The sequence below is a fragment of the Acomys minous genome, assembly GCF_964271855.1.
Source record: "Acomys minous genome assembly, chromosome: 9".
NCBI lineage: Eukaryota > Metazoa > Chordata > Mammalia > Rodentia > Muridae > Acomys > Acomys minous.
In genome coordinates, this window is record NC_140490.1 from 42,662,110 (window position 1) to 42,682,664 (window position 20,555).

At 47.4% G+C, this 20,555-nt stretch overlaps 1 long non-coding RNA gene across 2 annotated transcripts in view; it reads left to right on the plus strand.

Moving 5' to 3' along the window:
• LOC311605491 overlaps positions 1 to 20,555 on the plus strand; it is a 123,868-nt gene that overhangs the window by 30,116 nt on the left and 73,197 nt on the right. The window contains exons 1-2 of one of the 2 annotated variants that reach the window (XR_014781984.1): positions 851 to 1,456; positions 8,629 to 8,739. This is a non-coding gene — a long non-coding RNA (uncharacterized lncRNA). Of the gene's footprint in view, positions 1 to 850; positions 1,457 to 8,628; positions 8,740 to 20,555 lie in introns of those variants that run through there. The other variant, XR_014781983.1, reaches the window with a different exon arrangement.

Sequence of the window (20,555 nt, forward strand, 5' to 3'; positions counted from 1 at the left end):
CCTCTCGCTTAAGTACCAGCTATCAGATTAGGCTCAGGTTGGCTGGCCAGGAAGAACCAGGTGTCCTGTCTCCACGTCCCTAGTGTTGGCATCACAAGCCCCTGCCATCCCCCTTGGCTTTTTATGTGGACACAACTCAAATCCTCAGGCTCATGGGATAAGTACTTTACCGCTGAGTCATCTCCCCAATCCCTGCCCCCCACCCCGTGTACCATACTGTGTTTCTGTTTAGTGTCCAGAACTACTGCTCAGATTAAGGGGTGTCTCCAGGGGACAGCTTTGGGGCCGAGGGCCTTCAGACATGTATCGACACTTTCCTTATGGGAGAGGCCTCAGTTGCTGCATCTCGTGTCCCTATGGTTTCATGTCAGCTGTCTTTGGGGTAGCCCTAGCCCATGGGGAGCTCAGAAGTTGCGCAGTGAGCCCAGCTCTATGGCTCCCTGCTGGTCCCAGCCTCGTTGAAAAGCCCTCTGTCCTTGGAAGGTCTAGAACATTCTATCAATAAACATCACGGCCCATTGGGGTGTGCTAAAGATTCTGACTTCTGATTGGCTGGATCCAGAGTCTGACATCATGGACAGCAACCTTGTGCTCAGTAACGGAAATTTTCCATTGCTTCCTTAAGTTTCTGCTTTTTGTCAGTCTGTGAAGTCAGCCAGCTCTGCGCGGACATCGAATACTACTTTGTCTAGAATTTAGAATCTGAGTGAAGCCAGGAAAGCACTTCAGGTGAACAGTGTCCATTATCTGCATCCACTTCCGGCTTAGGGCTCTCGCGCTCTCTGCCCTCCCCCCTCCCTCCCCCTGACCCCCATTATCCTTTCTCCTGCTCCCCCTTTCCCCCTCCCTCTCTCTTCCCTGTCTCCTCACCTCTCCAAGCTAGAAGAGACCTCACCACAGGTTCAGTTGCTTCTTCTGGATGAACCTAGATTAATTGAGCTCTTGAAAGGAGGGAGAACAAAGGAGGATGGGCCGGGCGTGGTGGCGCACACCTTTAATCCCTGCACTTGGGTGGCAGAGGCAGGCAGATTGCTGTGAGTTCGAGGCCAGCCTGTCTACACAGTGAGTTCAAGGCAGCCAAGGTAACACAGAGAAACCCTTTCAAAAATTAAAAAATAAAAAATAAAAAAATTTTTTAGAAAGGAGGAAGTAGGAAACAGTAAGGAAAGGAGGGAAAAAGAAAGGAGGGATATGAAAGGAAAGACAAGGAATGGTGGGAAAGAGGAAGGAATAAAAAAAGGGAGGAGGAAGACGGGGAGGAGGAAGAAGAGGGAGAAAGGAGATGGAGGGAGGAATGAAGGAAGGAAGGAGGATAGTCAAGTAGGATTTTCTAATGTGTGTTGACTGAGACACTGTGGATACGAGGAGTACCTGTGAGCTCTGTCACCTCAGCAGAATATCCAGTGGAACAGAAGACATTCATGATTCACGTCGGTCTTAACCCTGGTTTCACCTGGTGAGAAATTCCGTACCTGGTCGAGAGGTTTCTGTGTTCCCAGCTTGTTTGTTTCATTTCTACATGGAGAGAGAGAGAGAGAGAGAGAGAGAGAGAGAGAGAGAGAGAGAGAGAGAGAGAGTGTGTGTGTGTGTGTGTGTGTGTGTGTGTGTGTGTGTGTGTTGGGGGCACTGTGAGGGGTGAGAGGAAGGGACCTTGGGCTCAGAGAGCTTACCTCTCTTTCTGTTTTTAGTTTTATATAAAGTTGACCCAAGCTGCCTTCTTTCCCTGCAGTGATTGAGTGCATGAGCCTCGGTACTTGCCCTCCAGGCTCGCAGGGTGGGTTGTAGGAGGATACATTTTTAGGACATAGGATACAGGATTTCAATGGGAGGAAGGTCCCCAATAAAGGAGCTGCCTTTCGCTCCTGGCCTGCATCCCTAGGAGCCCTAGCCTTCTATGCCTTTCCATCCGGCTCAGCCCAGAATGTGGCCTGTTCTTAGGCTCACCTGTGCTAGGACGGGGCCTGGGAATGGCTTGGGCTGCATACAGCAGTTATGGTTCTCAAATCCAAGGCTTGGGAACAAGAAGTGGGCCAGGATATTGATGTAGTGACCTGTGATTGATGCTTCTAAAGATTAAATGGAGCTGGGAGCATAACTTAGTGGTAGAATGCTTTGCCTCGTATGCAGGCGGCCACGGGTTCAATTCCTAGCATAACAAAATAAGTAGATAAATAGTTTTAAATGGAGGAACACTTTTAAAGTAGAACCAATAAGCTATGCCCATTTGTCTTACACATTTTCTATCTCTAAATCTCTGTATTTTTCCTTTTGTATCAAAATATGCTTAAATAAAAAATATTTTATGTGTACGAGTGTTTTGCACACATGCATGTGTGCACCACTTGCATGCTTGGTGTCCATGGGGCCAGAAGGGCAATCAGATCCCTGAGAACTGCACAGGAAGGTCGTGAGCCTTCCTATGGGTGCTGAGAATCAAACCCAGGTCCACTGCAAGCGTAGCTGGTGCTCTTAACCACTGAGCCGACTTTCTAGCCCTCAAGTTATAGTTCTGAAGGCCGTTTGTCCTGCCCTGAGAGCCGTTTGTCCTGCCCTAAAGGCTGTCTGTCTGTCCTGCCCTGAGGGCCATCTGTCCTGCCCTGAAGGCTGTCTGTCCTGCCCTGAAGGCTATCTGTCCTGCCCTGAAAGCTGTCTATCTTGCCCTGAGGGCCATCTGTCCTGCCCTGAAGGCCATCTGTCCTTCCCGTGAGGCCTGCTGTGACTGCTTGCTTTCTTTCCACTCTCCTACTTCTGTTTGGTTTCTCTCCCTCTCTCCTGGACAAGAACGGAACAGCTCTTCCGTTCTTGAACTTCAAGCTCTATATGGATATGGACTGTTGATCCCGCATTTTTCAGCACCCTATCTTGCATTCTCAGAAGTGCCACATCGACACCATCCCCCCCACCCCCACCCCCATCATGGAGGCCCCCTCTGAAACTTCAAGGGTTTCAAACCCATCATCCTCTTGGCTGGCCACCCAGCTCGGCTCCTGTATCCCAGTAGATGTCTACCAAGTGAACATTCAGACAAGTTTTGCTTCCTGCCACTGGGTGCAGGATAAGAGAATGAACAGCCTCACCCTTTCTTAGCCCCAAACCTTCACAGGTCCCTCTTCTTTTGGGCTTTGCTGTCACTCCATCCATCCATCCATTCCTCCCCGGGATGGTGTCCTTTCCTTATGTCACTAGCCTGTGACTGTGTGTTGGGGCAGGTCAGGTGCCACTCTGAGAAGATGTTCCCTCCCAGTCAGGCAGTCTGCCAACTCTGCCCGTGGCACTGAGGCCATCTGCACAGACTCCTGCTGGCGTCCATCACCTTGTATGCTGGGTGCGTGCTCTCTTTTTCCTCCTCAGTTCACTGGCAGGACTTCCCTCTGGATCACTGGACCACTGGACCACTTCCCTGTGGCCCTTTAACACAGTTCCTCATGTTGTGGTAACTCCCAACCATAAAATTATTTTCATTGCTACCTCATAACTAATTTTTCTGCTGCTGTGAATCATAAGGTAAATATCAGATATTAATCTAATATGTCTTGAGGTCTTAGGTGACCCCTGTGAAAGGGTCTTTTGACCCCCCCACCAAGGGATCTCGACCCACAGGTTGAGAACCACTGCCCTAGAGAGCTTCCCTACATAGCCTGTAAATGTGTCCTCGCTCTGGTGGTTTGTGCTAGTAACTGCAGGCTGTGCCGGCTCTTTGATTCCATGCATGTTTGCCAGTGCAGAATTTCCAGTCTAAAACATTGTCATGTGCCAGAGATTGTCTGTTAAGTCAGGGTACACTGACACTGTGAAGGACACAGCAGTGACAGAGTTTGCGTTGCTTGAGCTAATAGGTGCTTTTCCTGTCACACTGTATTTCCACAGCGTTGCTAAGGAGACTTTGTTCACTGTGACATTCCTTGTGCCATAATGTTGATGGACTAGCTGCTGCAGCATGTGGTGCCGTCAGCAGGCAGTGGGATAGAGCACCGGGGAGGGCTGCATTCTGTAGCAGGCATCACGGCTCTCACAGCTCGTGGCTCAGCCAATCACAACAGATTCTCAAGCGCAGCCCTCAGTGCTCACAGGTAGAGGAAGGACTGGTTGCTGAAAGTGAGCTCCACATGTTATGGTTTCAACTCAGATGTCCTGCAAAGACCCATGAGAAAAGGTCTGGTCTCAGGAGTTGTTTATATATATATATTATAATTTATTCAGATTATAGGAAGCAGGGCCCAGTGGAATGTCTCCTTTGGCCCCCAGTGGACTGCCCTTGAAGGGATTGTGGGGCCTAGCCTTCTCTTCCTCCTCTTCCTTTTCAGTATCCTCCTCTCCCTCTTGTCCTCCTCTCCTTCTCTGCTATGCAACGGGCAATGTCACACCTCTACCCTGTGTCCTGTGGAGTCCCTGGAACTGCAGTTTCTTGTGTGCTTTGCCCATCGTTGGTGTGATCTTACTGACGTAGATAACATACAACCCACCCATCCACAGTGCACAGCTCTGTAGTTTCTGGTGTGTTGATAGGTTTGTGCAACACTGCTCTCCTCTGAATATTTTTGTCACCCCAAAAGAAACTGTGATCCTTTTCTCTCAGCGTTTTCTATACAGCCTGGTCCCTTAGAATCGCTAGTGCAGTTCTGGTCCCAGGCCTTTTCTGAGATGTTTATGCCAAACAGATCGGGTAGTGTATGTCCGCCTGCCCCCTTTCGGAATGCAGTGCCTTCAGCTTCCTCCGTGCCCTTCAGCGTTCCTCTTCATTTCTAAATTCCACCCTGTGGGATGGACGTAGCTTGTGTGATTCAACCACTGCAAGTCGGTGTAAACTTTGTATTTTTGAGCCATCATAATAACTGTTGTAATTATAAAGAATTCTGCTGTGGATGCCTGCTAGTGAGGGTCACTTTGCTCTTATGTTTTTGTTTTTCCTGAGCACATCTACTAATGGGATTTTTTTTATTGAAAGTGAACTGTCATGTCATTTTCCAAGTTGGCTGCACTTTTTTTTTTAAACATTCCTTTAAGCCCTACTCAAGGACCCCAGAGGCCCAGTCACCTGCCAACACTTGTTCCTGCCTGTCTGTCTGGAACAGTGAGCCTAGTGGCTGTCGGGTGCTTCACTATGTTTTTCATTTTGTGTTTTCATGGTCACCAGTGAGGTTGAGCTACTGTCCATTTGCTTATTGGTTTAAAAAAATATCTCGTTTTGATCCAGGCCTGGTGGTACACACCTTTAATCTCAGCACTGGAGAGACAGAGGTGGATGGAGCTCTGTGAGTTCAAGACCACCATGGTCTATGCTGCGAGTTCCAAGCCAGCCAGGGCAGCATATCGAGACCTGTCTTAAGAATGTCTCTAAGTATCTTAGAGAAATGTACATAGACAGGAAGGGCATTTTCAGTTTTTAAGTAGTGTCATTTTTCATTTAGATAAAATAGCCATCAGGATAAAAGAAAAGTAGTTTTACCAAAAAACAAAAAAACAAAAAAAAAACCTTAAAACATAGCTAAAGAAAACTTTTGTGTAGGATATAAGTGGATTTTGGAATAAAGGGAGAGATACTACGCTGTGTGGAGGGGAATATTAAGCCTTAGAAATACAACTTGTAGAGAAACGTGTACGCAGGTGCCTTGTAACTAAACTTCACCTTATGCATCATTAGCATGCTCAGCTTACTGACCATTAGCCAACCTTAAATCATCAATATAATTCCAATTTTATTTGAATTATGATGTTTTCTTAAATTTCATGAAGAAAAAGGAATATATAATAATTGCCAAGAAAACTTTAAACTTAACTTTATAGCTCGGTTGTCTGTTACTATCCAATAGTAGCACTTAATATAAAGCCACCATATCTAAAATGAATAGGCCAGGGAATCCTGATGTAGATCAGGTAGCTAAGGATAGGTCCAAATACACAGAAAATGTTGGTGGATGCTGAAAGTAACAGTTACAGATGTTTTACCAGGCATAGCAACACCCACTATTGGGTATAATACATGCAAGTTGTCCTTGTTAGTGTTACTGTTGCTGTAATGAAACACCAGGACCAAAGCAAGTAGGGGAGGAAAGGGCTTATTTGGCTTACACTTTCATATCACTGTTCTTCATCAAAGGAAGGCAGGGCAGGAACTCAAACCGAGCAGGAACCTGCAGGCAGGAGCTCATGCAGAGGCCATGGAGGGTGCTGCTTATGGCCTGCTTCTCACGGCTTGCTCAACCTTCTTTCTTTCTTTCTTTCTTTCTTTCTTTCTTTCTTTCTTTCTTTCTTCTTTTGGTTTTTCAAGACAGGGTTTCTCTGAGTAACAGACCCTGCCTGTCCAAACTCAAGAGATCTGCCTGCCTCTGCTCCCGAGTGCTGGGATCAAAAGTGTGTGCGGCCAAGCCCAGCTTCAGCTTGCTTTCTTACAGAACCCAGGACCACCTGCCCAGTGGTGGCTCCACCCACAGTGGGCTGAGCCCCACCTCCACCAATCACTAATTAAGAAAATGCCCTACAGGCTTGACTACAGCCTGATCTTATGAAGGCATCTTTTCAATTGAGGCTTCCTCTTCTCTGACCACCCTCGCCTGTGTCAAATTGACAGAAAGCTAGCCAGCACATAAATTTTTTAAAAACCGCCCGGTAAAATTTTTATCCAGACAGTTTTACTGTGTACTTTTGAAGATTCATGAAATGGTGTTGTGGGTTAGTAACATGGTCTTGATGGTGACATGGGGTACACCTCACTCCTTGTGTACTTTGGTGACAAGAGCAGTTAACATCTACTTATTCAGCAAGACTCCTATTACAACTCTACTTTATTTTCAAAATGATTATTCTTTCAGTGAAACATTTTGATAGGGGAAAAGTGTCTGCTGAAGGCTGATGAGGGCTTGAGAAAAAGGTTCTCATTGTTGCTTATTGTGGCAACGTGAGTGCTAAAACAGTCACAGATAAGTGACCCGAGGGAGTTGGTTAAGGTGAGAGTGTGCACAGACTTACTTTGCCATCCATCCTTTCAGGGCCTCCTGCTCAGCAGCAAACATGGTGATAAGGATATTGCCTGTGGGTTTTGGTGGCCAGCGTGGCACAGGCGTGACTGTCTGCATATAGAGTGCTTGACCCAGTCGCAGTGCAAATGTGTTGTCCAGTACTGAAATGCAAAGTTGGGTAAAAATCACATGTCTACACCAAGAAATGTCAGGGTGAACTGTTATGTGAAAAAAAAACTGATCTCAGAACAGGACTTGTGATAGGCTGACACTATTTGGGCAGTAGGAGGGGGCATCTCACTAGTTTACTCCATGTATTACTGGGCAGAGAGCTCTGGGAGGCTGCCAGACAGGAGCGAGCATGGCTGCCTCTAGGTGGCACGGCTTGTGGGAGGGTGAATCCTGCACTTTGGGTTTCTGTGTGCTTCTCTCTGACCTGTTACAGGGGGCACACTCTGCCTTCAGCCTTTATTAAGACCCAGGGACCACATCTCTCCAAGGCGTCAAAGCAAACACAAGTCTGAATGTGTCCAGTGGTGATGCAAGTGCTTCTGTGCTTCTGTGCTTCTGTGCTTCTGAGCTCTGGCTGGCACTGGGAGACATCTTGGGAGATGGAGCAGGGGCATGGAAGAAATTAAAGTTCAGGCTCTTAGTATGAACTTGCTTGCCTAATCATGTCTGGCCCACACATCTTAATTTGTGCTAAATTTTTACTTTGATAAATTTTGGGGCTTGTACAAAGGCTGGAGGGAAATTGGAAAAAGAAAAGAAACTCCATATCTCCTCTATCTGGTGAAATGGAGAGAGTGTCACCTCAGACTGTGGGGTGGTAAGGGACAGGGCGCACACCACTGACTGTGGGGTGGGGAGGGGTAGGGTGCACTCCATAGACTGTGGGGTGGGGAGGGGTAAGGCACACACCATAGACTGTGGGGTGGGGAGGCGTAGGACTCACTCCCTATACTGTAGAGTGACGAGGGATAGAATACACTCCAGAGACTGTGGCGTGGTGAGCGGTAGGACTCACTTCATAGACCGTGGGAAGATGGGTGAGGTCCTTACAAGTATCCTGGCTCCGCACAAGTTTTCCGGAGGAGCTACTCACAGGATGCTCTCCTGACTTAGGCTGTTGAATCTACCTCCTTCTCCATCTCTCCTCTCAGGGTCGTGGGGTCCTTCTAGCACCTTCCTTGCCTGCCTTCTCTTTGCATGCATGCATGTGGGAGAAGATGCTCTCATGACTGGAGCCAGTGCTGGGGCTAGTGGAGGGGTTGGGAGTGTCTGGAAGGGCCTTCCTTCAGTGCCCCCCTCAGTCCGGTGGAAGGCACCTGCTTCCTCTCACTTGTGTCATTAACCCTTGCTTGTCCTTGTACAGTAAATGACAGGCATCCTTGTGATTCCAGAGTCCCTGCAGGTGTTTCAGGAATCTAGATCATGGCACGCTTTGACCTTCTGTGGCTAGTTCATTCTCTTCATCACAGTGTCATTGCAGGCCATTGTATAACATTCGGAATTACGTCACTTTCTATAGGTAAGCGAGATCCCATTGTACTCCACATGTTACATGCCTGTCTTCTGTGGACACAGAACTGACTCAACAACAGATTTAATTCCATAGGTGTTATCTGTGTAACTGCTGGGAACTGAGTAATGAGGTGTTTTCTGTTTTTAGGGTCTCAGTTCCAACTCTCCTGACTCAAGTGCACAGTGGACACTTGTGGCTGGTGGACAACGAGTGGACACCAGATTCTAGAAAGCGGTACTGCCTGGACATCGGATTCTAGTAAGTTTACCTCCTAGCATGCACTCGTGTTCTTGTGGTTGGTGTGGTCCCTAGGTGGGCGGTCACCGCTCATTTTCCGTCGTATGTGGCACTCCTATGAGGTACAGGGCTGGGTGGGAAAAGTAGGTGGCATTCCACCTCTGCTGGGGGCCAGCACCCACTCTGGGTGCCCATGCACCCACATTCCGAGGCTCTGGCAGCACTGGCGTGGCAGAAGGAAGAGGTGGCTATTGCTTTTGCTGGCTGGTGTAGAGGAATATGGTTTTCTGTGGCAGCTTTGGTGACAGTCACTGTGTCCAGGCCCTGGGCAGAAAGGGAGCCACCTCCTTACAGGCTTCCATAAGCAGCTTGTTTCTGAGAACAGTGCCAGAGTCCTCCACTGCCTGCCATGTGCCCCACTTAGGTAGGGTCAGGGCTGAAGTAAATTCTGTCCTTTGCAGGTGAGCACAGGCAGGTGTCACGATAGCCCTGAGGCTTGGATTTACACACTGGGGGCAGTTTGACAAAAACACTCATAGCCACAGCGTGGCCTGTTGTGTGTCTGTGTGCAGGATGACCTCAATGCCTTTGTTACTAAGACATGCCCACTTTGCTGAGGAAGCCTGTGGCACCAAGTTGCTTAAAAAAAAAAAAAAAGTAAGTACACTTGCCTGGGTGGCTTCTCCAGTTAGATAGAGTGCAGGCAGTCAGGTCGTAATTGAATTCAGTAGGAATCTGAGAGGCAGGAAGACCCTGGGAAGAGTCTGTAACTCATGCCAACTTGGACAATTGATGAAATAAATGGGAAGAAAATTGATTATGGTTTTAGACAGGTATCCATTTTATGGCAGATGTTTAAGGGGCACTTTTAACTACAGATTATAGAGCAATTTAGGGAGCTCATCCATAAATATTTTAGGAATATATTTCTTCTTTAGGAAGAATATCTTTTATCATGAGCCACCCTCCCTTGCTGGCTGTCAGTCAACTGGGCCTCTTATTTAAATGGACTCCACATTTGTCAGAAGCAAGTATTTGTGAAGCCATAAGCCATCCTAAGAAGTCTCCCACTGATGTCATACTTATGCTAATAATGCCAGGAGGCAGCAGGAGCCTCCTGTGGAGCATGCTGCATTCCACCAAGGCAGCTTGGAGTGGGATGGAGGAATGAGGGGCCTGGTTCTGTGCCTCCTGTTGGGATAGAACCCTGAACATATATGAACATACACACCACCATATTCACCATTGCATATGAACACATATAAATTGGTGTTTACATGTACATAAGGGACTACTCATGTGAAATGCACACACCTGCACATACACGGACAGACACTGCTGTACTTACAGGAGTTAAATCTCAGTCCACCCATCCTAAGATGAAAAACTGCTGTGTCCAAATTGCCTTCTATGCCTTTCCTGCTGGCCCTCCCAGCCCACTATTGCCTGCCCAAAACATGTTCAGAACACTCACGTTAGCCTGCAGGACAAAAATTACAGAAAAAGGCCTGGTTTGTGGTAAAAATGTTAAAGGTCAGTTATATATTGTAGTCTGTATTGACAGTGAAAAGCAGGGTGCCTGCCACATCATAAAGCTGAGAAATCATGAAACAGTTGAGTCTTAGCCATCTGTTTCCACAGATACACCACCTGAGGAAGTACAGTGTGTGTGTGTGTGTGTGTGTGTGTGTGTGTGTGTGTGTGTGTATGCACATGCATACTATCACATGGTCAGGCAATCAGGCCTAGGTTTTCCATGCTTGTGACAGTTGTCCTGGGCTCATGTGCAGTGAAGCAGATCTTGAGGATTAAGGACAAAGATCTGGAGAAGCTCAGTCACCTGCTTGGGTCACACAGTGGGTGTGGCCTTGGCTCTAAGAGCCTGGTACACTTAGTGAGGCAGCTTTATGACCCCCAACTCCTTAGAATCTGGGGCTTTTCCAAGAGTCCATAAAAACATTTCAGCCCTGTGGGGTCCTGAGTGATGGGCACAGGCTCCGCACAGTTCCTCATTACTATGGGTGCCTTCTGCATGGTGAGCAAACTGGCCTGGTCTATACCCAGGAGACAGAGTTTTACTAAGAAATTATTGTGTGGATTGGGGCAGGGTTGTCTTGAGAGTAACTAGTCCTTTTGTAGATGTCAGAGTGAATTTGAACTAAAAAGCTATTGGATGCCCCCTCCCATCCCTCTTCCGGGCCCCACCTCCTTAAAGCATACCCCCCCCAAATGCCCCAGGTTGGCACCAAACCTCTGACAGAGTAATGTGTGATGCTTAGGATCTAAACCATGGGACCCATGGAAACAGGAGAATTAATGGGAAGCTAGCCTCTAGCCTCAGGGGAATCACTTACGGTGATAACTCCCCTTGCAGAAGCATGGGCTTTACGAAGCTTGTGCAGAATGAATGATCCCCATTGGTGCATATCCTCAGTAAATGGAGGCTGAGTCACACATTCCAGTATATTGTTTGGAGCAAGTGCAGTCTTAATGTGAACTGGGTAGTAATAAAAGAATAATAAAAATTACTCTTCTTACTTATGACACAAATATGAAAATCCCTGTATTTTCATCGTATGTTAAAAAAAAATCATGCTTCCTATGGGAAACTATATTGACAGGACTTGTCGTTCAAGTGGGAAAAGAGGAAGCTTTTGTGTTCTCCTCATGGATGTAACTTTTTGTGTGAGTTCTAAGGCTTGAACTTAGGGTGCTGTCGCTTTGAGCTCTACTGAGCCCCATAAAATACTTTTGAATATTCACCTCTCCTCCCTAAACAAGAGATGGGCCTCACTCCCTCAGCCTAGGAAGCTGGCTGTCCATCGGAGCCCAAACTGAACCTTAGAGAACATAAGATCTGTGAATATCTGAAGAAAGATGCTAGCATTTTGTCTAGGACACTAGGGTGTTACCGGAATCTTGTTTACGGATTTGTTTTTGTGGCACATTCTGACCTTCAGAGAACTGTTATCTATCTAGATGCTTCTAAAACTCACTCCTGAGCTATTTAATGATCAAATTTAGCATTCTGGCTCCACAGAGAAATAGCAATTCTATATTAAGTTACCACCACCAAGTAGGTGACGAAACTGTATATGCGACAGTCTTCCCTTCTCAGCAAACAGGGAATGCCTGAAGCACGCGTTCCCGGTGGGTGCTTCTCTCAACAGCCAAAGGACAAACTCACTGTCCTGCACGCTACAGTCCCAGAATCAAAGCATTATGAGGCCAGCTTTGAGCCTTATGTGTGACATATTCTGGGACAGCTGTCCCTCCCCTAGGACCTGGTTCATTACCTCCATGTCACCCCTCTCCTGGCTTGTCAATGACTGTTAAAACTGGAAGCAAGTGAGCCCCAGCAGACTCAGTAAGGAGCTAATGACCTCGGGTATCATTTGCTTGGATTGGCTTCAGCCCCCACTTCTAATTTTAGAATGGAATGAAATTAGTTTTGAATAGGAGTTTATGGATTCCTTGGCCACTTTCAGTCCTTTGAATACTTAGGGCATTTTTTTTTCTCCAAAAAAAAAAAAAGAGAAAAGAAAAAAAAAAAAAAAAAAAAGAACTCTTATGCCTCGGGAAATCATGCCTCATACAGACAGCAGCCAGTGGGTGTTTATACATGCAGGGCCTCACCTCTCCTTCGCAGACCCACATTCAGTTTATCCTTAAGTAGTGGAGACCCAGACCCTCTCAGCTGCCTTTTCATCACCTCCCGTGCAAAGCTGTAGACAGGACCCTGCCTTCTTGCTCCCCAGGTATGTTAAATGGGCAGAGGTGGCAGATGTGCAGTTGAGCCAGACAGACCAGGCAGACACACCGGTCACTGTTGCCCCCGCAACAAGTCAAGTGATTATGTTCACATTTGAAATTTGCTTTCTGTTGGAAGCCTGCAGCTTTGCCCACTAATCAAGTTGGCCTTTGTCGGCTTGCTTTTAACCCAAGAAAACACAAATGGTTTTCATATGTGTGTGCACACACTCACACAGTGCTGGTGTTCAATTCCACTTTGATTTGATGATTTCCTTTGGGTGCGTAGGGTGGGGGTGGGGTGTTAAACTCAGAAGCCCTGAAATCTGGAATTTGAAATGCTCTCTCCACAGCTGAGAGAAAGAATGTAGAATCTCACTATGGAGTCTCATGGGGAATTGTAGAATAACCATGCAAAATACCTTTCCATGTGTGGAAAGCCTTTGGAATACATTGCCTGGGGTCAGTCAGGCTGCCATGGCTGTGCTGCAAAGCTGGAGAGACGAGCTGACACATGAGCAAAGGGCAAAGTATTGACTGTCACATGATCCTTGACCTCTCTGTCAACCATGTTGAGGCCATCTCTCTCTCCACACCAGCCCTTTTGGCTCTTCTCCTCCTCCCCTCTACTCTCTTGAGTCGGCATTCTAAGCTGCCACCTCCTCCAAGAGAGACCACCTCTTGTGTCATTCAGCGCTTCTCTGGTGCTGAGTGAGCCTTGTTTCTTGTGTATGCTGTCACCCTTGGGTGCTGACTCCCATTAAAAAGGCTTACTTGGGCTGGGCATGGTGGCACATGCCTTTAATCTCAGCATTCAGGAGGCAGAGGCAGGTGAATCGTTGTGAGTTCAAGGCTAGCCTGGTCTACAAAGTGAGTCCAGGACAGCCAAAACTAACACAGAGATACCTTGCCTTAAAAAACCAAACCAAACCAAACCAAACAAAACAAAACAAAACAAAACAAAACAAAACCAAACAACCCCCCCAAAAAACTCAAAAACAAAAACAAACAACAACAACAACAACAACAAAACAAAAAACCTTGCTTGGCTCTTGGCTCTGCCCTTACAGAGCTGCTTGGAAGCCTCAAAGCCTTCCTCACTGGGAACCACCCTCACCACTCTGAGCTTTTGTTCAAAGGCGCAAGGCATGGCTTGCCCAGGACAATATTTGTTCTCAGTAGAGCAGCCTACTTCCAGCCCTGGGGAATCACTCTGTACTCTCAGTTTTACTACAGTCACGTTCTGACATTCCTAAAATCCAGAGGGGAAGCTCAGAATAGAATAAGAAATGGGGATTTAAATTAGAAGCAACAGTGCTGGCACTATGCCCCACCCCTGTGCCCTCCTCCTTGGCATGACATTGCAAGCCGTGCTTGCTGCCTATTAGTGCCGTGTGCTGAAGGGAAGCTGGGGTCCAGCTGCATGAGGTTGGGGCAGCAGCCATATGCCTCAGAACCCCAGGGCCCCCCAATGGATAAATGGCTATCATTTTAGCCTGCATAGGAGGGAGGCAGATGACCAGGGAAGGAAGTGAGGGGACATTTGTCTAGTCTTTGGTTTGGGCTATCTGAATGTTCAACATGGATGGCCAGTAGGTAGCATCACAGAGGGGAAAGTGCTTCCTATGGAAAGCAGGAGTCAGGATCACATCCCAAGTATGGCATGGAGAGAAGCATAGCAAGATGTAGGCAGGAAATGGTGGATGCCATGAACAGGAGCAGCACCCGCCATCTACCTTGGTGGGTCCCCACCTTTCTCCCTGCATCCCAGCCCAGCCCACAGCCCTGGCTCTTGGGAGTGAAGAGGCAGGTTAGCTACTACTCTCATAGTGGTGGCAGCCATGGCTCCGTCACACCCCAAGTGGAAAGCTACATGGTGTACCACGCATCTACCCCTGCAGTTGCCCCCAGCAACCCAGCTGCAGCTAGGGCTTTTCTCCTGCACATTCACTGGACAGGGGATGTGCCAACATAGGAAAAGACAGCAAAACTGTAGTCCGAATATTTCCTCAGAACCAGACAGTGAGATGTGCTGGCCCAACTATTAGAATAAAGAGGTGAAGTCTCTAGTGATTAGTGTGACAGGGAAAACCCTAGTACAGGGGATTGAGGCCTTTATGAAAGAAATGCCATGCTGCTCTCATCTCTTCCTGCCCTCTAGCCTCCTGTCCAGTGAGGGCAGTGTCCCAGGCACTGGACGGAAGCAGAGGGAGATGTGTCCAACTGAGCCTGTCAGTGTCTGGATCTTTCAGTTTTTAGACGTATGAGGAATGGTTTCCTGTTGTTCATACATTACAGTCTTGGGTATTTATGACAGAAATGAACATTCTCTTCCCCCTCCCCTGAGAATGAGGCTCCACCAGTGTGAAGCCAGATTCTCTGGGGGAACCAGACCCTGGTCTCCTCTGCTTTACCTTTTGGCTCTGACCTGTTGGTGGGGAATGGGGGTGCGAGCCATAGCTGCCCTTCTCCTTGGCTTCCCTTCAGCTGAGCCACACAGCTCCCTTCTGTTGTGATCCCAGGTGATACAGAGCCTAAGGCTGTCAGTCAGACTGGAGAGCTCCAGTTCCCTCTGTTCCCTTGGGATCAGCTTCAGGATGAAGCATGGAGAATGAGGGACGCTTCTGTCCAACTTGTAGGTCCCTCAGAGCAGGAGTTTTCCAAGAGCTGAATGGAGGTGCTTAGCACTGACCCTGCAGACCCAGCTCCTCAGGCCTGGTCCTCTGCAGCCTTATCCCCAGGGCTCAGTATTCCACAGTGTCATGTCACTGAGCTGGACTGAAGTGTTTGGTTTAGAGTCTCTTATATTTTTGTCTATGAGCCTAGCCTTTAACGGCTGAGCCATCTCTGCAGCCCGGTATTAGACGGTACTACAGAGATCAGGGTCTGGTGCTTAGGAACCTACTAGTATGGAGTTTGATAACCTACTCTGACATCTCAGATACTGTACCACAGAACCTGATGCCACAGAGCCTGGTGCTGCAAAGCCAGATACCATAAAACTTATACCAAAGAGCCGGATACCATAGAGCCCAGTACAAGAGCCTGGTACCGCTTGTCTGATGCCCATGTACCGCAAAGCTGGATGCAATGGAGTCTAATATTACAACACTAGGTACATATATCCCTATATTGCAGACCATGGAGCCATAGATCCTGGAACCCAGAGCATGTTAAACAGACCCTGTTACCACAGAGCTACTAGAAGGGTTATACGCAGGAGCCTGGTATTGCAGAGCTGGCACAAACAACCTATTGCCATAGGGTCTTGTATCCAGAGCCTGGTACCACAGAGCTCAGTATCACAGCATCTGGAGCTGCAGGGCCTCATGCTTCAGTGCCTGGCTCCCGGGAGCCTGGTAATACAATGTGGTGCAGCAGAGCCAGATACCCAAGAGCCTGGTACTGCAGATTCTTATATACCAGAGCCTGGTACCCAAGCCCTCATACCCCACAGCCCGGTGCCACAGAACCTGAGAGAAAAAAACCTAGTATTATAAAACTCCCAGACCTCAAAGTCTGGGTATGGTAGAGCCTGGTATCCCTGAGTCTCAGACCCCAGGGCCTGGCACTACAGATTGCTATCCTGAGGCTAGTTGCTTAGGGCTCTGAACCTGGGTACCCTAGGACATTGCTCACCGGGTCCTGCTATGCCAGAACCTGTATGCATGAGGTTGGTACCATAGACCTTCATATCCCAGAGCCTGCTACACCAGATCCTGAGACAGAGGCCTCCTACCCAGTGCCCTTACCCCAGATATGCAGGCTTGATACCTCAGAGCCTTGTACCCTAGAATCTAGTACTATAGAGACTTGGTACCCCAGATCTCAGTGCCCCTGAAACCAACATGTTTCCTGATGTTGTCCTTGTTGCCCATCTCCATCCTTAAAGCTTTACTGACAGTTTCTTGTATAACTTCGTACAAAATCATATACTGAAATGTTTCCGTAAAAGTGACTCTCAACTCATGCATTAGATTCTAGTCAAATGACATGGAAGGGTGTTGGGGACGGGCCATATGGCCAATGTTTAGCCATCTTGTCAGAGCCTAGGTTCCTATTTCTCCAGCAGTCTGTCATTTACCAGAAACCAGCTGACCCTGTTGTGGTTTGGCAGTTAGACACCTGTTGTGGTTTATTATGGGGGATGGTCATTCTAAGACCCCCTGAGCTCATAGTAAGAGCTACCCTTTTCTGGCTTTAAACTAGCTTTTCCAGTAAGACTATTGGTAAAATCAGATTAAAGGCCAGCTGCCTGTGAGCAGCAGTTCCAGGAACTTTTTCCTGACTAACAAGATCTTTTACAACTTCCCTTTCTCTCTGGAATTTCTTCCTCTTCTGTGATTATAGCAGCTGTAAAAGTAGACACCTGCTGGAGCATTCCAGAGTTAGGTATCCATAGCAACCCTCGTTTATTCAAATACCAATGCCCCTCGTGTCTATAAAACCTTCTACCTGAAAAATAAAATTTGAGAGCTTGATCAAAGACTTGCTCTTCTTCTTCATGTCTTGTATTCTGTCCCTATACAGGAGAATTCTCCTCCTGAGTGTTAGTCGAACCCTGGCAGGCCCGGTCAGAAGGGTGATGGCCCACGGTCTCTGTGCTGATACCACTTGCCTTTGCTGTTTGTAATTCAGCCTCCTGATCTAGTGGCTGCTCATACACCAACTCCAGACCATCAATTCTGGAGCACCTTGGAAGTGACCTACGTTGGGTTTCATTGGATTTCTGAAGTGGGTGGCAGAGGTTGGTCAGTTCCGTGTTATTTGTGTAGCACAGCTCTGCTTTTCCTTTGAGCTGTGGCTGTAGCTGGGATTCATTCTTTAGACAAATCCTTTTCTGAGTTAAGATCTGTAGTTCAGATTTGTCTCAAAGTCGTTATCTAACTAAAGATGCCCTTGATCCTCCTGCCTCTGCCTTCTGAGTGCTAGGATTGCAGGTGTGGGCTAGAGTGTCTGGTTTCTGTGGCACTGGGAGTTGAACCTCAGCCAGGCCTCATGCATGCTAGGAAAGCACTCTGGCAACCGAGACACACCAAACAGCACAGTTGTTGTTAAGCTAGACAGAGTGAAAAGTCTGCCCTTCAGATTATGCTAAATATTTGAGGGATCTTATACACATTGGAGTAAATGGGCCGTGTGTGTGTGTGTGTGTGTGTGTGTGTGTGTGTGTGTGTGTGTGTGTGTGTATGTGATTGAGATAGCTGAACCAACCCAAGACTCAGGTTGTGGGGAATGTTGGCCTCTGCGGGCATCAGTTAGTAGCCTGGAAACGTGTAGCATTAGTGCTGAGAGGAGAATCCAGCAGAAAGACTTGTATTCCTATGCTCATCAACCTAAGCAGGGGGATGCTTGATGTTCTCTGTATGCAGAGGTAACTCAGGAAATTCTTCTCATCCCTAAACTCTCCATGGAGACCAGGCAAGTGTGTATCACTGTGCCATGCACTCCATGGAGACCAGGCAAATGTGCACCACCATGCCAAACACTTTATGGAGACCAGGTGAGTGTGCACCACTGTGCCATATACTCCATGGAGACCAGGCGAGTGTGCACCACCGTTTTATGCATTCAATGGGGACCAGGCGAGTGTGCACCACCATGCTATGCATCCGTCTTTTCCTCAGGTGTACAAAACTGATGTTTAACTTCCCAGCTGCCTAGACCTGTGGTTTTTTGCTCCTCTTCACAGTGGAAACAATTTATAACAGATTAGATCCTTTCCCTTGACTTCATGGGCCAATGTGTTCCAGAGTAAGTACTCTGTCAAGGGTGCTGGCTCTGAACTTGGGAGGCAGGAGGACCCTAACTCAGGCACAATGGCCATTCACTCACCTTTTCTTCCAAGAATGCTCATGAGCACACTGTTAACTGATAACTATTAACTGATAGATTCCATGGTTATAGCCCATGGTTAGAGTTGAATGAAGCTGTCTAGACCCAGCCTTGGCCTCCTGTAAATGATGAGGCCCCATCAGTCCCTTGCACCTTCGTTTGACTACCTGGCTCTGTAGATGGGTAACGGCTTTGCATGACTTGTGTCTCCATCCGAATTGATCCTCCCATGGGAAAGGACAGTTGTCCGTCAGACCCAGATGCAATCCCATTGTGAGGCTCGAATACTTAACAGCTACAATTGCAAACACAAGTAGTGGCTGAATACACTCTTGCAGAGTGTCTACTTGTGGTGACATTCTTATTTGAATGGGGTGTGTGTGTGTGTGTGTGTGTGTGTGTGTGTGTGTGTGTGTGAGAGAGAGAGAGAGAGAGAGAGAGAGAGAGAGAGAGAGAGAAAGAGAGAGAGAGAGAGAAGAGGAGAGAGAACACTTGTGCATGCATGATATAGAACTCTCTGCTCTGTACTGTCTTATGTGTGTGTTTCTTTTTTCTTACCACGTTTGTTACTGATGGGGACTCTCCAGGCCTGGTAGAGATGAGTGAACTTGAAGTGAAGCTAGACCCCAGTTGTCCCTCTTGTGTCCTCTCTAGAGATAAGTATCTGGGGCATTATTTTCCTCCTTTCCTTTCCTGCCTTCAAACTCTCCCTGGTTCCTGTCACTCCCACTTCCTTTTAAATTCATGAGCTTTTTTGTTAATTATACATACATACATACATACATACATACATACATACATACAATTTACAATAATATATTATTATATAATAATTTATATTATAGAGTGTATATTTCTTTTTTTAGAATATATATTCCTAAAACCACAAATATAACCTCCTCAGTCTGTACAATGTTATTTGTATGCATATGTTTTCAGCTGACCGTTTGATATTAGCCACTGGGTGTGATCTTGCCTGGGGAAGACTGTTTCTCCCGGTCTTGGCATTCCTTAGTTGCCTGCAGTCCTTTGTGTAGGCTTGAGACCTTCTAGTCTTTGCTCCTTGCATGTTAGCGTGTGCATTGATGTCCTCCTTGTTCAGCACACATTTAGGCAGCCATATTGATGAGACTTTGTGGGTGCAGCTTCTGGCATTGCTAGGAGACACATTGTCACAGCAGACCCCCTGATCCTCTGCTCTTATACTGTCCTCTCAGTGGCCGCTGGGCCCTAAGGGCAGCAGTTATATTATAGATGTATCCGCTGGGACTGGGCTCCACAACTGCATTTGCCTTGGCTGCAGTTTTCTGTAATGGTCTCTGAATGTTGCAAAAAAAAAAAAAAGTGTCCTTGATGAAGGGAGAGGACTGCCCTCCTCGGTGGGTATGAAGGCTAAGTTACTTTTAGGCTAAGAGGCAGCAGGGGGAATGACAGCACAGATGTTGCTTGAAGGAAGATTGCAGGGGTGGGGCAGAGAAGGAACACTGGGCATCTCCAGTCACAGTGGAGCACAGAGATTTCCCCACTGAAACCAATCTTCCATATTCTAGAAGCTGATGGCCCACAGGGTGGTTCTGAGAGATGGTGGAACCTGTAAGTAGATTCTATGAGTGGATTAAGTTGGTCTTGCAGAACGGCTGGCTCTCTTAGCACTTTATTTTATTTTATTTTAATGAGATCAAGGTGTTACAGAACAAGGCCACCCTATACCTTTTCTACGTCCTCTCTACCTGCCTGTGGCTAGCTCCCTGGCCACCTTTCTTCATATTGTAATGAGGTCATGTAGGCCCTCACCAGGACCTTGGAACTATGTTGTTGGGGCCCTGTGGCCATTGGACTTAGAAGCCAAATGAGCATTTCTACTTCATTACTTACCTAGTCTCAGATATTTTGTTAGAATAACACAAAACAGACAGATGCACACACCCAAGAGAAGAAATTCTTTCCTCTTGAAGATGTGGGGCAGCCCTTAACACAGCTTGGGCATCGCTATTATAGGTGGGAATGAGAGAAAAATCTCCAGGTGGGGCATCTCCTGACAGGGCCCTCTACGGCTTCTTTGGGAACCATTTCCCTCTAATTCTCAGAGACTTTCAAAAAGTCCCTGCAACAAGCCTCTGCAGACACCTTGTTCCTGCAGCCAGCTGCAGAGCCCTCGCAGCACGGAACCTGGGTTCTTCCGAGAAAGTGGCCACTGGAAGCTGAAGTTGTAACTTCACAGTAAGTGACTCAGTGACCTTCTTATCATATCC